Source organism: Sminthopsis crassicaudata, chromosome 3 (genome assembly GCF_048593235.1).
Source record: "Sminthopsis crassicaudata isolate SCR6 chromosome 3, ASM4859323v1, whole genome shotgun sequence".
In the NCBI taxonomy this organism is placed as follows: Eukaryota; Metazoa; Chordata; class Mammalia; order Dasyuromorphia; family Dasyuridae; genus Sminthopsis; species Sminthopsis crassicaudata.
In genome coordinates this window covers 285,859,751-285,875,659 of record NC_133619.1, presented here as the reverse complement: position 1 = coordinate 285,875,659, position 15,909 = coordinate 285,859,751, and the positions used below count along the sequence as shown (strand labels likewise).

The following is a 15,909-nucleotide window of genomic DNA, read 5'->3' as shown; positions in this document are numbered from 1 at the left end:
CAATTCCAATGTAATTGCCAAATGATGAGAAGATATTTAGAAAGTGGTAAATAGAAGGTAATTAGATAGGTTAACTGACTGGGAGAGAGGGTTTGCTTGTATTTCTTCAGCAGGAAAAGGAATCAGATGGGTGCCAACGAGTCATATTCACCTTGCCCATCAGAGAGAGACAGAAAAAGAGAAAGACCTCAAAATAAAGGAGAAGATCTAAGAAACATTTGACACTGAAAGAGCATGGCTAATAAAAAGACTGTTAAAGAACTTTAAAACCAGCAGGAATCATTGGACTTCCTCACACAAGATGAGACTAATGGACAATGGACTTATGGACATTTATAAATTTTCAATTTATGATTATGATTATGTTATATACTTCTAGCATGTGTTATGTTACTATGTTACTATGTGCTTATGTAATTTATGTAATTATCTGTAATACTTCCCATATTGATGGATTTATGTTTCAAGGTCATGACTGTCCTATGTTCTAAATCAAAAGAAAGGGGGAGATGTTAGGATTACTAAGTGAGAACTCAGGTTGTCTGGATGGTGACAAGGTGAGAATTCAGGTTTTCTGGACAATTACAAGGTGAGAACTCAGGTTGACTTGATAGAGGGGGCAAGCTCATTGGCTGGGGTGGTTCTTCCCAGAAGCCCTTGCATTATCCCACGCCCATTCTCTGGGAGGATAAAAAGAGACAGCACTGGGCGCAGAGGGCAGATCGGCCTGGAGAAGGATAAGAGCTGGAGGAGATTCAGAGCCAGGATTCAAGAAGAAGACTCTGAATTGCATCAGGCTTGACGGGGCTCTCTGCAGGAAGGGAAGTCACTTCTCTGGATAAGAATTAACAGCAACTGCCTGGAGACAACGGTTCGCTACAGGAAGAAGAATCGGTCGGAAAGATTTGAGTAGACACAGCAGATCTCTTCCCAGAGAGCGATCCAGCAGCTTCTAGAGACGACAGCTCACTACAGAAACTCACTAACAAAATGGTTTCATTATTTTTTCTTTAGTGGTCTGAAATTTATTATTTTCTGAAATAGTAAAACGTTTGAAAGTGACTTAGATTAGTATTTACAGAAAAAATGGCAAGTCAATGATTCAATAACAATGTTCTCCTGTTATAAACATGGGGGTCAACTGGAAATCCCTGTGTATTGTCTGTTCTCCTTTAAGGTATTAGCACATTGCAGTATGACATGTGTTTCCACATTGGAGTCTATTCACAATTGTTTTTAATTTGAATACCAGGGTTGGTCTTCAGAAGACCATTTCAAAACATTTTAGTACATTAGCCTAATGTTCAGAAGGATTAGGTAATGTCAAGATGAGATTGACTCTGCAAAGGAAACATATTTCTTGGAAGTCGTTCAGCAGTAAAGAATTCTATTAAATTTAATATTATTTAAAATAATTTCATCAATGATCTTATCCCATGTGGCCTCCCCCTCATTCTTGTCGGGTTCTTCCCTTGAATGAAAAAACATATTTTTGTGAAGTTATTTCAATACTGAGAATGACAGAACAATATTAAGTTATTAACAACTTTTTTTTTTCATATTTATCTTTTCCCCAGCATGATAGGCACCTAGCCGAACACAATACAGTTATTGTGGGAAGAGACAATATGATGCTTTTAATTAGTTCTTTTTCTTCTTCATGGGTTCTTTCAGGTCCCTGACTTTGGCCCTTTTCTGTCACAGTCAAGTCCTTTCCCTTTCTAGGATGGCTGCTTGGTCAGAACCAACAATGCCTTCTCAGAACTCTTTTCTAATACAGATCTCCCTGGCTGGGAGAGGATAGGAAATCTCCAGATATGCTTGAGGAAAGCTTTGCCCCCTCCTCCTTTGGAGATCCTCTTACTTTTTCCTATGATCTTCAAACAGTTTTCCTGAACTGTGTCTTGATGAATGATGTGACCAAAGGACTGAAATGGATTTTGGGCTACACTGAACACCACCCTGGGGCCTGCCTTTCCGAGGATGGTCATTCACTCCCTTCTCCTTTTTCCTTCCTTGGAAAAAAGAACATTCTCTTATTTACCGCTGATTCTTTTCTTTCATCTGGTTCTGACCACTTCAGCTAGTCTTACCCTATTGTCGTTGACACGCTCTAGTTAGGTGGACAGAAATCTACGTGTTCAGATGTTCCCTGTAAATCTGTAAGAGGGGGAGTATTGCTGGGAGGAGAGAGGGACACATTGAAACAGTTCCATAATCGAATGAATTTTCAGGAAATATTAGTGGAATGTCTTAAAATGGACATGAGATTCGGGATGATGTTATCTGGAGTTGAGAAGACAATGCTAGATCATCTGTTCCCACTACCTTGTTGGAAATGGTCCCCAGGGAAAGTGATTGAAGGACTAAGTGCAATATTGGTTTTCATGAGTGCAAACACACGCTGGGTAGACATGGAAGCTCACTGCTCACCTCTCTTCTGCAAGAGCATGTTTTCCTTTGTATTTTGTGATTATTGTTTTCTTTGGAGTATTTTGAATAAGTATCAATTCAAGCTGTTTCTAATGGTCTCATATAATATGAATATTGGGCCTCCAAACAAAGTTACTTGGAATCACTCTAGAAGATTCCAATAAAAGCTCACCATGTATATGTGACTTTCCTTCCCTTATGAATTCGAATCTGAACTCTTTCCTCCTTTTCTTTGGCTTTCCCCTTCTCTGAAGCCATAAAAAGTTTCAAAGCAACTTAGAGAGTAATCTATCACATACTCAATAACATTGTTCTCCTCTTACAAACATGGGGATTTCAGGGAGAAAATCCCCTCTCTGGACTGTTCTCCTTTAATGTATTCATTTTCTCTACTATGATAGCCACCCAGTGGAAAACAATACAGTTATTGTGGGAAGAGAACATATGGTGCTATTCATTCATTAATTTTCTTCTCCATGGCTTTTTTCAGGTCACTCATTTTGGCTCTTTTTGGTACCAATTAAGTCCTTTCCCTTTCTAGGAAGTCTGTTTTGTCAGAACCTAAACCCTCTTTTCAGAAGTAATTTCCAATTGAGATCTCCCTGGCTCTGAGAGGATAGGAAATCTTCTGACAAGTTTAAGGACATCCCCCCCCTTTGTTACACCACCTGCTTTCTCCTGTGGTTTTCACCTGGTTTTCCTGAGTTAGCTTGATGAGTGGGGTCACCAAAGGAGGGAAGTGGTTTTGGTGGTACACTGATCACCATCCTAGGACCTGTCACCACCATCCTAGGACCTGTCTTGACCTGGACTCTCCTTCACTCCCTTCTCCTTCCTTTTTTTGAAAGAAGAGCATACTCTTTATTTGCAGCTGATTCTTTTTTATAATGTTGTTCTGTGCACTTCAGCTTGTCTGTCACTATTGTACTTCATATCCTACAGCTACTTTTTTAGCAATCTGTCTTTTCAGATTCTTTTTCCGTATATAAGACACCGCACCTGTGTAAATAGCGGTATAGTGTTAGCCTGGGTATTTGGGTGGGTGGATAGTTGGAGAGACACCTAGAGAGTGTCACATCCTGAATGAGATTCCCAGGAAATATTAGTAGATAGCTCGGCAAGGTGAGGAGAACCTGGATGATGGCAAGTGGAGCTGAGAAGACACTCTTAGATCATCTATTCCCCCTAATTTGATTCTCATCACCAGAGCTATAGAATGAATCCATATTGATTTTTTCCAAGTGTAAACACAGCACCAGAAGTGATCGAACCTCTCTGCTCATTTCTCTTCTTCAAGAGCACATTTTCCTTGTATTGTGTTTATTGTTTTTGTTTTTGTTTTTTTTTAGCATTTTAAATATTAGCATAAGCTGTTTTAAGTGATCACATGTAACATGAATATTGGTCTTCAAGACAAAATTAATTCTAATCAGTCTAGAATATTCCAATATTAACTTAACAAAAAAATTCTTTTCTTTATGCATATTCTGTATCTGTCTCCTCCAATATAATAAAACATTTGAAGTGGCTTAGATTATTATTTAGATGGTATCAATCAATTATTCAATTATAATGTTTTCCTTTTATAAACATAGCTGTCCATTGGAAATTCCTGTGTATTGTCTGTTATCCTTTACTATATTAGCACATTCCAGTATAACATGTGTTTCCATAATGGAATCAACTTATGATTCCTTTTATTCAAATACCAGGGTTGGACTTCAGACTATCATTTTAAACATATTTCTTAACGCCTACTGCTGGAAAAAATAATTAAATTATAGCAAAATTTGATCAGATTTCCAAAGAAAAGATATATTCTAAAAGTCATACCGAAGTAAAAAATTTAATTAAACTCACCATTATTTTACCTAATTTCATCAATGGTGCTACTTAATTTGTCGTCCTCCTATTTATTGTGTGTTTCATGGAAAACAAAAACATTTGTTAAGTTCTTATTTCAATAATTAGAATCACATAAGAATACTATGACATAAAATTTTTCTTATAGTTATCTTTTCTCCACTATGATATGCACCTAACTTAACACAATACTGTTTTTGTGAGAAGAGAATATTTGATAGTATTAATTCTTTTTCTTCACAGGTTCTTTCAGGTTTCTTATTTTTGCTTTTTTCTGTACCAGTCAATTCCTTTCCTTCTATAGGATTGCTGCTGCTTCAGAACCTACAATGTCTTCTCAGAAGTCATTTCTAATTGATATCTCCTTGTCTTTAAGAGGGTAGTAAATCTCCAGACATCTTGAGTAAATGTTTAGCCTCTTTCCACTTTTGGAGCTCCTCTTAATTTCTCCTGTGCTGTTCAAACGACTTTCCTGTACTCTCTTGATGAATGGAGTGACTAAAGGTCTGAAATAGATTTTGTTGTTCACTAATCAACATCCTAGGGTCTGCCTTTCCCAGAATGCTCATTCCCTGCCTTCTCCTTTCTTCTTTTGAAAAAAGAACATTATCTTTATTTAGTGCTGATTCTTTTGTTTCATCTGGTTCTTGGAACTTCAGCTAGTTTTATCCTATTGCTATTGACATCCTGTTTTACAGAAATCTACCTCTTCAGATTTTCCCTATTTATTTTCTGTACTATTGGGCTGCAAGTGATGCCTCACGTGTGCAGATAAGAGGTGGAGTATTGCCATGACTGATTGGCTTGGAGGAGAGAAGGACAGGTAGAAACAATCGCATAATAAATGAATTTTTCAGTAAATATTAAATGGAATATCTTAAATTGAAGTTGATAATCTGGATGATGGCCTCTGGAGTTGGGAAGACACTACTAGATTATCCATTCCAGCTACCTAGCTTGATACTTATCCCCAGGGAAATTGATTGAAGCAATAAATGCAATATTGGTTTTTTTATGAGTGTGAACGCACTCTGGGTAGAGATGTCAGCTCACTGCTCATCTTTCTTCCTCAAGATCATGTTTTCCGTTTTGTTTTGAGTATTTTGAATAAGTATCAATTTAAGCTGTTTTTAATTGTCACATGTAATATGAATATTGAGTCTTAGGACAAATTTAATACTTTCCCATCTAGAAGATTCCAATAGAAGCTCACCATGTATATATTTCTTTTTTCCAATAACTTTTAATTCATATTTTTCTTTCATTTTTTAAAATATACTTGATTGTCTTTCCCTTTTTCTGCAATAATGTTTTAATGTGTCGGTTCAAAAAATGAACTGTTAATTTCCTAAAGTCATCTATTTTTTAATTATTAAGCTAAAGATATACTTAATGAAAGATTTTTCCACAGTGGAAATCCCCTATGCTTGTACCCTCCCTAAGAGATGCCAACTATTAACAGGAAAGGAAAATATAATAATACTTGGATTATCAGAATGTTATGACCCAAAACATAACCTCAATACTATAATGTAAGAAACAATCCAAGAAAATTGTCCTGGAATGATAGAATATAAGGGCAAAATAGAAATAGATAAAAAATCATCAATCACTACTCTAATGAAATCCTTTTTGGAAAACACTTAGGAATATTTTTTTTTACTAAATGTGAAAACCCCAACATCCCAAAGAAAACTCTGCATTAAATAAGAAAACAATTCAAATATGTTGGAGGTAAAATTATAATTTTACAAGACTTAGCAACCACAATAAAATCCAAATACATATATATATATATACATATATATATATATATGTAATCTACCCCCAATCCATGAATTAGACCTGTTTTCAAATAGAACATATCCAGTAAAATTATATATCTTAGTAAATGAGAAAAATTGACAATTTGCAGATTTTCAGATATTTTTATCAAGCTCAAACTTAATTGAAAATTGAACATAAAAATATAAAAACTCAATTGTAAGGAAATCAATCTGGCCAAATTGTTTTGTTTTAATATGGGACAAAATACAAAATATCTGAATATGACTTTATTATTTTTTCAATAATCAGTTTCCTAACATCATCTGTTTTTGAGTTGTTAGACAAAGGGTATAAACATTTTTTGTAGCAGAAATTCCTCAGGCTTATACCACTACACAACATACAATAACTATTAATAGGAAAACTCATTAAATATCTAAATTTTATGTCAATTTTAGATAATTCACAATGTAAAAAATGTTGAGTTTTGTAAAAAATGAACAATCTGATTTTAGAAAGGCCTGAAAATTTTTATATAAAATACATTGTACACAATAAAAAGAATTTGAGATACTCAACTATCAAAGACTTTGTTCTTTGCTTTTCAGTAATTTAGTGATGAAAGCAATCCCTGTAAACCTTGGAAAGAAAATACCATCTGCATCCAGAAAAAGAACTAAGAAGACTGAATATAAATCAACACATTCTATATTCAGTCCTTTTTTCTGTTTTTCTTTTCTCCCCCATGCTTTTTTTTTTCTTTTACTCTGATTTTTGTCTCCCAACATTATTCATAAACTTTGTGTGTAATAAATAAGTATATATTAAAAAGGTATAAAAAAATGAAATTTTTCTGTCTGCTTTTTGGGGTTGATATTTATTGGTCAAAATTATCCTTAAAGAGTTATGTTCTATTCCTGAAAGCTATGAATAATATTGATTCTATAAAATCTGCAAATGTTTTCTTAATCTGTTATTGATGTTTAGTTTTTTGAGTCATTATCCAATTTGTAATTTTCTTGGCAAAGATACTGGGATGTTTTTCAATTTCCTTTTCCAGGTCTTTTAACAGAAGAGGAACTTTAGCCAACCTGATTAAAGTGCCTTTGCACAGGATCAACACAACTAGAAAGTGTCTGAATCTGGATTTGACTTCGTGTAGAGTCTTTCGGACACTAAGGCTACTGGTCTATTTACTGGTACATCTAGGTGCCTTTCAACTCCAATAATATGTATGACAGAAAGTTTACCCATATATCACAAATCATTTAAAGCATTAAGATTTGTCAGGCAATAATTCCCTATGGTAACTGGCTTCTGAGCAATTGTTGACTATAAAAATTAGTGCAGGAATATTTCATTGCAATTTTCTTGCACTGATGCCTTTCAGTGGTATTACTTACTAAAGAATATCACCCATGAACACAAAATGATTACTCATCAGTTAGCCTAAATATAAATGGTCACTAATTCTCAATTCTCAATTTAAAAGGTAACTAACAGTGAAAATGTAAAAGATGATTCCTTTGTAATTCATTTGCAGTATGGAAAAAGTATCTGACAGATGCTTTTTGAGGCTAAGGAATTAGAGAAGAATACCTAGATCTTAAGCTTCAAAGCAGCCTGTAGTCTACGTGCTATAAGTAACATTGTACGGGGTTAATCTACAATACTCTAATCTAGATAGTCACTTAATATACTCATTCTCATTTCCCTGAGATTCCATTTTAAGTTACTTAAGGTGTTTCAGAAAAGGAACCTCTGAGCCTGGGTATGGATCAGGGATTGAATGTCAGCAAGGTTTCTTTCAGCAATTCAGATAGATTATCTCAGTATGGCTAAGAGTGGCCTTTGAACATTACAGTTTAGGGGTAGCCATTCTGATCTCAGATCAAGCAAAAGCAAAATTTGATCTAATTTAAATAGAGAAGGAAGCAAAGTATATATCTTGCTAAAGGATACCATAGATAATGAAACAATGTAAACATATATGCATCAAATAGGTATGTATAGCAGGGAAATAACTAAATAAGAAGAGTACTGCAAGAAGAAATAGACAGCAAAACTATAATAGTGGCCATCTCAACCTTTTTTTCTCAGAACTAGATAAATCAAACCACAAAATAAGAAGTTAAAGACGTGTGTGGAATATTAGAAAAGTTAGGTATAATGGATGTTTGGAGAAAATTGAATGGAGACAGTTCATGGAACCTATACCAAAATTGACCATATATTAAGACATAAAAACTTCAAAATCAAATGCAGAAAGGCAAAAATAGTAAATGCATTTTTCAGATCACAATGAAATAAAAATTAAATTCAATGAATGACCAGTAATAGGCCAAAAAGTTATTGGAAATTCTCATCTGAAAGAATAATTTCATTCAAGAGAGAGACAAGCATTGAGCTCAATAGCAAAATTTGTGGGATGCAGCCAAAACAGTAAAAGCAAATATTGTGTCTCTAGATGTTACATGCATAAAATAAAGAGATTCATGAATTGGAATTGTGAGTAAAAATGTAGAAAAAAAAAAGTTAAAAACCCCAAATCAAATACCAAACTTGATTGATGAATAAATACAAGTAAGAGTTGGTTTTATACAATAAATCTGGAAAATAGACAAACCTTTAGTTAATTTGATTAGAAAAAGAAAAGAGGAAAATCAAATTGTTAAGTCTCAAAAATTAAAAGAGAGAACTTTCCACCAAATGAAGAGGAAATTAGAGCAATAATTAAGTTATTTTGCCCAACTTTATGCCAATAAATTTGATAACCTAATGGAGGAATACCTACAAAAATATAAATTGCCCACATTAACAGAAGAGAAAAAATTTACTTAAATAGTCCCATTTTAGAACTAATAATCAGCTCCTTGAGAAAAAATCACCAGGACCAGATGGATTTACATGTAAATTCTACCAAATATTTAAAGAACAATTAACTCCAATACTACATAAACTATTTGAAAAATTAGGGTATGATTCTTTGTGGTCCTTTGGGTGAATTCTTGATGAAGGCAGCCTCATATCATTAATTGCCATAATATCATTAATACTCCACCCCTGAAGATGGCGGAGAAGAAACACACGACTAATATAATATGCAATAGAAATAAACTGCAACCTTTCCCAGTAAGATCAGGAGTGAAACAAGGTTGCCCACTATCACCATTACTATTCAATATAGTACTAGAAACGCTAGCCTCGGCAATAAGAGCCGAGAAAGAGATTCAAGGAATTAGAGTAGGAAATGAGGAAATTAAACTATCACTTTTTGCAAATGACATGATTGTATACTTAGAGAACCCCAAAGACTCTGCTAAAAAGCTACTAGAAATAATTCAAAATTTCAGCAAAGTGGCAGGATACAAAATAAATCCACATAAATCCTCGGCATTTTTATATATCACTAACAAAATGCAACAGCAAGAGATACAAAGAGAAATTCCATTCCAAACAAATGTTGAGAGTATAAAGTATTTGGGAATCCATCTACCAAAGAAAAGTCAGGAATTATATGAGAAAAATTACAAAACACTTGCCACAAAAATAAAATCAGATTTAAATAATTGGAAAGACATTCAGTGCTCTTGGATAGGCCGAGCGAATATAATAAAGATGACAATACTCCCCAAACTAATCTATTTATTTAGTGCTATACCAATCAGACTCCCAAGAAACTATTTCAATGACCTAGAAAAAATAACAACAAAATTCATATGGAAGAATAAAAGGTCGAGAATTGCAAGGGAACTAATGAAAAAAAAACTCAGAGGAAGGTGGTCTAAGTGTACCTGATCTAAAGCTATATTATATAGCAGCAGTCACCAAAACCATTTGGTATTGGCTAAGAAATAGACTGGTAGATCAGTGGAACAGACTAGATGCAAAGGACAAAAAAGGGTACATCTATAACAATGTAATCTTTGACAAACCCAAAGATACCAACATTAGGGATAAAAATTCATTATTCGGAAAAAACTGTTGGGAAAACTGGAAATTAGTATGGCAGAAATTAGATATGGATCCACACTTAACACCATATACCAAAATAAGATCAAAATGGGTCCATGATTTAGGCATAAAGAGGGAGATAATAAATAGATTAGAGGAACAGAGGATAATCTACCTCTCAGACTTGTGGAGGAGGAAGGAATTTATGACCAGAGGAGAACTAGAGATCATTATTGATCACAAAATAGTAGATTTTGATTACATCAAACTAAAAAGTTTCTGTACAAATAATACTAATGCAAACAAGATTAGAAGGGAAGTGACAAATTGGGAAAATATTTTTAAAAACAAAGGTTCTGACAAAGGTCTCATTTCCAAAATATATAGAGAACTGACCCTAATTTATAAGAAACCGAACCATTCTCCAATTGATAAATAGTCAAAGGATATGAACAGACAATTCTCAGAGGAAGAAATTGAAACTATATCCACTCACATGAAAGAGTGTTCCAAATCACTACTGATCAGAGAAATGCAAATTAAGACAACTCTGAGATACCACTACACACCTGTCAGATTGGCTAAGATGACAGGAACAAATAATGATGAATGTTGGAGGGGATGTGGGGAAACTGGGACACTAATACATAGCTAGTGGAGTTGCGAAAGAATCCAGCCATTCTGGAGAGCAATCTGGAATTATGCCCAAAAAGTTATCAAACTGTGCATACCCTTTGACCCAGCAGCACTACTACTGGGATTATATCCCAAAGAAATTAGAGCGGAAAGAGACATATATGTGCCAAAATGTTTGTGGCAGCTCTTTTTGTTGTAGCTAGAAACTGGAAGATGAATGGATGTCCATCAGTTGGAGAATGGTTGGGTAAATTGTGGTATATGAAGGTTATGGAATATTATTGCTCTGTAAGAAATGACCAGCAGGAGGAATACAGAGAGGCCTGGAGAGACTTAAACCAACTGATGCTGAGTGAAATGAGCAGAACCAGAAGATCACTGTACACTTCAACAACAATACTGTATGAGGATGTATTCTGATGGAAGTGGAAATCTTCAACATAAAGAAGATCCAACTCACTTCCAGTTGATCAATGATGGACAGAGGTAGCTACACCCAGAGAAGAAACATTGGGAAGTGAATGTAAATTGTTAGCACTAATATTTGTCTGCCCAGGTTGCATGTACCTTCAGATTCTAATGTTTATTGTGCAACAAGAAAATGATATTTACACACATGTATTGTACCTAGACTATATTGTAACACATGTAAAATGTATGGGATTGCCTGTCATCGAGGGGAGGGAATAGAGGGAGGGGGGGATAATTTGGAAAAATGAATACAAGGGATAATATTATAAAAATATATATATAATAAAAAATTAAAAAGAAAAATTAGGATATGAAGGACTCCCATCAAATTCATTTTATGACACAATGCACTGATACCTAAACAAGGTCGGACAAAAAGAGGGAAAGAAAATTGTAGACTCTCTAATGAATATTGATACAAAAATCTTAAATAAAATATCATCAAATATATTACACAAAATCCTGCCCAGCATAATTCAATATAACCAAGTAGGATTTATAGCAGGAATGCAGGGTTCAATATTAGGAAAACTATTAGTATAATTGACTGTATCATAACCATATTAATAAAAATATGATCTCAATATATGCAAAAAAAGCATTTGATAAAATCAAAAACCTATTCCTACTAAAACACTAGGAAATATAGGAATAAATGTATTTTTCCTTAAAATAGTAGCATCAATTTAAAACCATCAGCAAGCATCATATTTAATGGACTGGAACCATTCCTAATAAGATAAGGGGTGAAACAAGGTTGCCCATTAACAGCCTTAGTATTCAGTATTAGAAATGCTAGCTTTGGCAATAAGAGAAAAAAAAAAGAAAGGTAATGAAGAAACCAAATTATTACTGTTTGCAGATGTTATTATGGTATACTTGGAGAACCCTAAAGAATCAACTCAAAATATTACAAATAATCCACAACTTTAGCTAAGTTTCAGGATACAAAACAAATTCACATAAATCATCAGCATTTTAATACATCACTAAAAAAATCCAACAGCAAGACATAGAGAAATTCTTTGAAAATAACTGTCCATAGTATAAAATACTTTGGAGTCTCTTTGATAAGGGAAAGTAAGGAACTATATGAGCAAAACTACAAAACACATTCCAAATAAAGTCAAACAATTGGAAAAAAATATTAAGAGCTCTTGGATAAATCCAATGAATTATAAAGATAATACTACTAAACTACTTTCTTTAGTGCTATACCAATCAAACTCCCAAGAAACTATTTTACTGACCTAGAAAAAATGACAAAATTCATCTGGAAGAACAAAAGGTCAAGAATTTCTAGGGAACTAATGAAAAGCAAATGAAAGTAGCCTAGCTATGCCAGATTTAAAACTATATTATAAAGCAGCAGTCATCAAAACCATTTAGTACTGGCTAATATAGAGAGCAATTGATTGGTGAAATAGGTTAGGTTCACAAAACAAAATGCATCAATAAGTATAGCAAACTAGTGCTTGACAAACCTAAAGACCCCAGTTTTGGGATAAGAATTAACTATTTGACAAAAACTGCTGGGAAAATGGAAAGCTAGTATAGTAGAAGCTAGGCTTTTACCCACACTTAATATCCTATACAAGCATAAGGTTGAAGTGGGTTCATGATCTCAATATAAAGAATGATATTATAAAAAAAATAGAACAACATAGGATAGTTTGCCTCTCAGATCTGTGAAGGAGGAAGGAATTTATGACCAAAGAAGAGTTAAAGATCATAATTGGTCATTATAAAATTTTTGATTATATTAAGTTTAAAAAGTTTTTGTACAAACAAAACTAATGCAGACAATGCAGACAATATTAGAAGGGAAGCAATAAACTGGGAAAACATTTTTACATTCAAAGGTTCTGATAAAAGACTCAATTCTAAAATTATATATAGAGAATTGACTCAAATTTATAAGAATTCAAACCATTCTCCAATTGGTAAATAATAAAAGGATATAACCAATTTTCAGGTGAAGTTGAAACTATTTGTAGTCACATGAAAAAATGCTCCAAATCTATATTAATCAGAGTAATGCAAATTAAGACAACTCTGAGATACCGCTATATACTTTGTCAAATTGGCTAAGATGATAGGAAAAGATAATGATGAATGTTAGAAGAGACATGGGAAAACTGTGACACTACTATATTGTTGGTGGAAGTATGAAAGGATCCAACTATTCTGGAGAATAATTTGGAACTATGCTCAAAGTTAGCAAACTGTAAATACCCTTTGATCCAGCAGTGTTTTTACTGGGCTTCTATCCCAAAGAGATCATAAAAAGTGGTAAAAGGACTCACATATGCAAAAGTATTTGTGGCAACACTTTTGTAGTGGCTAGAATCTGGAAACTGAATGGATACCCATCAATGGGAAAATAGTTGAATAAATTATGAGATATGAATGTTATGGAATATTATTGTTCTATAAGAAATAAGTAGAAGGATGATTTCAGATAGTCCAGGAGAGACTTACATGAATTGATGCTAAGTGAAATGAGCAGAATATTATTATACATAGCAACAATACTATATGATAATTCTGATGGATGTGTCTCTCTTCAACAATTCCCTTTGTTCAATGATGGAGAGAGCCATCTACATCCAGAGAGAGGACTGTGGGAACTGAGTGTGGACCACAATATAGAATTCTCACACTTTGTTTATTTGCTTGCCTTTTGTTTTCTTTCTCATTTTTTCCTTCTTGACCCAGTTTTTCTTGTGCAGCAAGATACCTGTATAAATATGTATATATAGTATATATGTAAATATATATATAGTATATTGGACTACCTACCATCTACGGAATGGGGTAGAGGGAAGAGGGGGAAATTTGGAACAGAAGGCTTTGCAAGGGTCAATTTTTAAAAAAATTACCCATGTGTATGTTTTGTTAGTAAAAAAAAAAACTTTAATAAAATAAAAAAGTTAAAGTAAATTTTTTTTGATAAAACCCAACACTCTAGTAGGATTCTTTGGAAAATAAATTTGCAGAGTAAAAAACAGTTTCTCTTTCACATGATAAGATAGTATGTATACAATACTTTGAAAATGTAACAAAGGCTAGAAACTTATGAAATAAATGTAAGAGAATGTAATGGTGGCAAAGTCTATCAAGCTTGTATATCACATAATTCTATACAAAATATCATCGGTAAAGGAAAATATTTAAAGTATTAGGAAAAGTAGAAAGAAAAAAAAGATTTTTGTGGATAACATTGTTGTATACTTATTAAATTGTAGACAAATCATCAAATAACTTAATTGAAGGAATAACTGAAGGTTATGAGACACAAAAGAAATTTAATAGTCTATCAGTCAATCAGTACATATGCAATAAGTGTCTACCAATTTGTCTAGCATTGTACTAAGTTGCTAAGATTAAGAAGAAGGTCTAGGAGAATGCTGCAATAAAAAGCTCTCCAAGATTAATGGGGGATACAATGTGCAAACTTTTCTGTACAAAGCAGCTACATATGGGATAAATTTGAAGTTAGTCAACAGGAGGAGAGTGTGGAAGGTGCCTTTAGTTCAATTTTATAATTAGCATGATATGTGAGTAAAAGGGGGAGTGCCATCTTTGATGAATAGGACCTAGGTCAGTATTACTACATAATAAAATGTATGAGTGACAAAGGCTCATGGATGGAGTGGAGAGTTAGGATGTAAGAAATCTGCAAAAGTATATGGGTGGTGGTGGGTGGTATAATGAAAGTTTTTAATGCTAAACAATACTTTATAGTTGATATTGGGAGTGATGATTTAAACTGAGAAAATTGAATTCTGATTTAATACTGAGTTTGCCCAGAGCATCTTTAATTCATTCAATGTGAATTCAAGTAGGCCTGTCAGTCTAAATGTGTATGAACCGCTATGCTGGGTGAATATTTAGGAATTTCAGTTTTGAAAATATGCAATTTAAGGTATTTACGTAACAGTAATTGGCAAATTAGAAATGAACTACCTCACAAAAATTCCAGAATGGTGTCATGAAGGAATGTTCACCACACTATCATCTTTTAAAAAGTAAAAATCAAAATTCTTAGAGCACCTCAAATCCTACACCTATTAATTCTCTGTCCTCTTATGAGGACTGACACTGTTTAAATGCTCTGTCTATTCCCCAAACAAATGTTTTATGACATTAGCAAGACCTCATATAAGCTGTTGAATGTGGGTCTCAATGAAGCCCTGATTGTGGTATGGCATCTGTCAGTGTTGTCCAGATTTGAAATTTTATTTTAAGTGTGTGCTGTGTATGCTGATCACATAGGTAAAAGGCTTTTACTTTTTTACAATCTTAAATTTTTAAAATTCCAATTGCTTCAAAACACTTAATTCCCTTTCCAATGAAATTGAAAGTGTACCTTTGTCTTTGGTGGTCATATATCATGATCTAAATCATCCAAATGTGCCTGAAGATTCAGTCCTCTCAGACTGATTCTGAAGAAATGAGGTTTTGCTTGAGAAAAATGCTCCAAGGAAAATATGGTAAAACTAACCTATAGGAAAACAATGATGTTTAATATAAAAGGTAATGAAAGAACCTATGTATTTCTAAAAGATAGATTCCTGTAATTATAATATGGAAAAGGAGAAAAGTTCCAAAGTCACTGCAGATGTATTGGGAAGCAGATACTATTTTTCAGAAATGTATTCTATCTGAACTCTAAGCTGGGTAATGCATTAGCTAAATGAGAAAAAGGGAAAAAAAAACTCATACTCATATTAAAAGAGCATAATCGAAAGAGACAAGATAAAAGTACAAATTTCTTCATCA

At 33.5% G+C, this 15,909-nt stretch overlaps 2 long non-coding RNA genes across 2 annotated transcripts in view; one reads left to right on the top strand and one right to left on the bottom strand.

The window, feature by feature from the left end:
* LOC141561372 (uncharacterized) overlaps positions 1-6,906 on the top strand; it is a 104,692-nt gene extending 97,786 nt beyond the window's left edge. The window contains exon 5 of the long non-coding RNA XR_012488035.1: positions 6,672-6,906. This is a non-coding gene — a long non-coding RNA (uncharacterized LOC141561372). The remainder of the gene's footprint in view (positions 1-6,671) is intronic.
* Positions 1-15,909, bottom strand: part of LOC141561374 (uncharacterized) — a 238,867-nt gene that overhangs the window by 173,758 nt on the left and 49,200 nt on the right. The window lies entirely within an intron of this gene.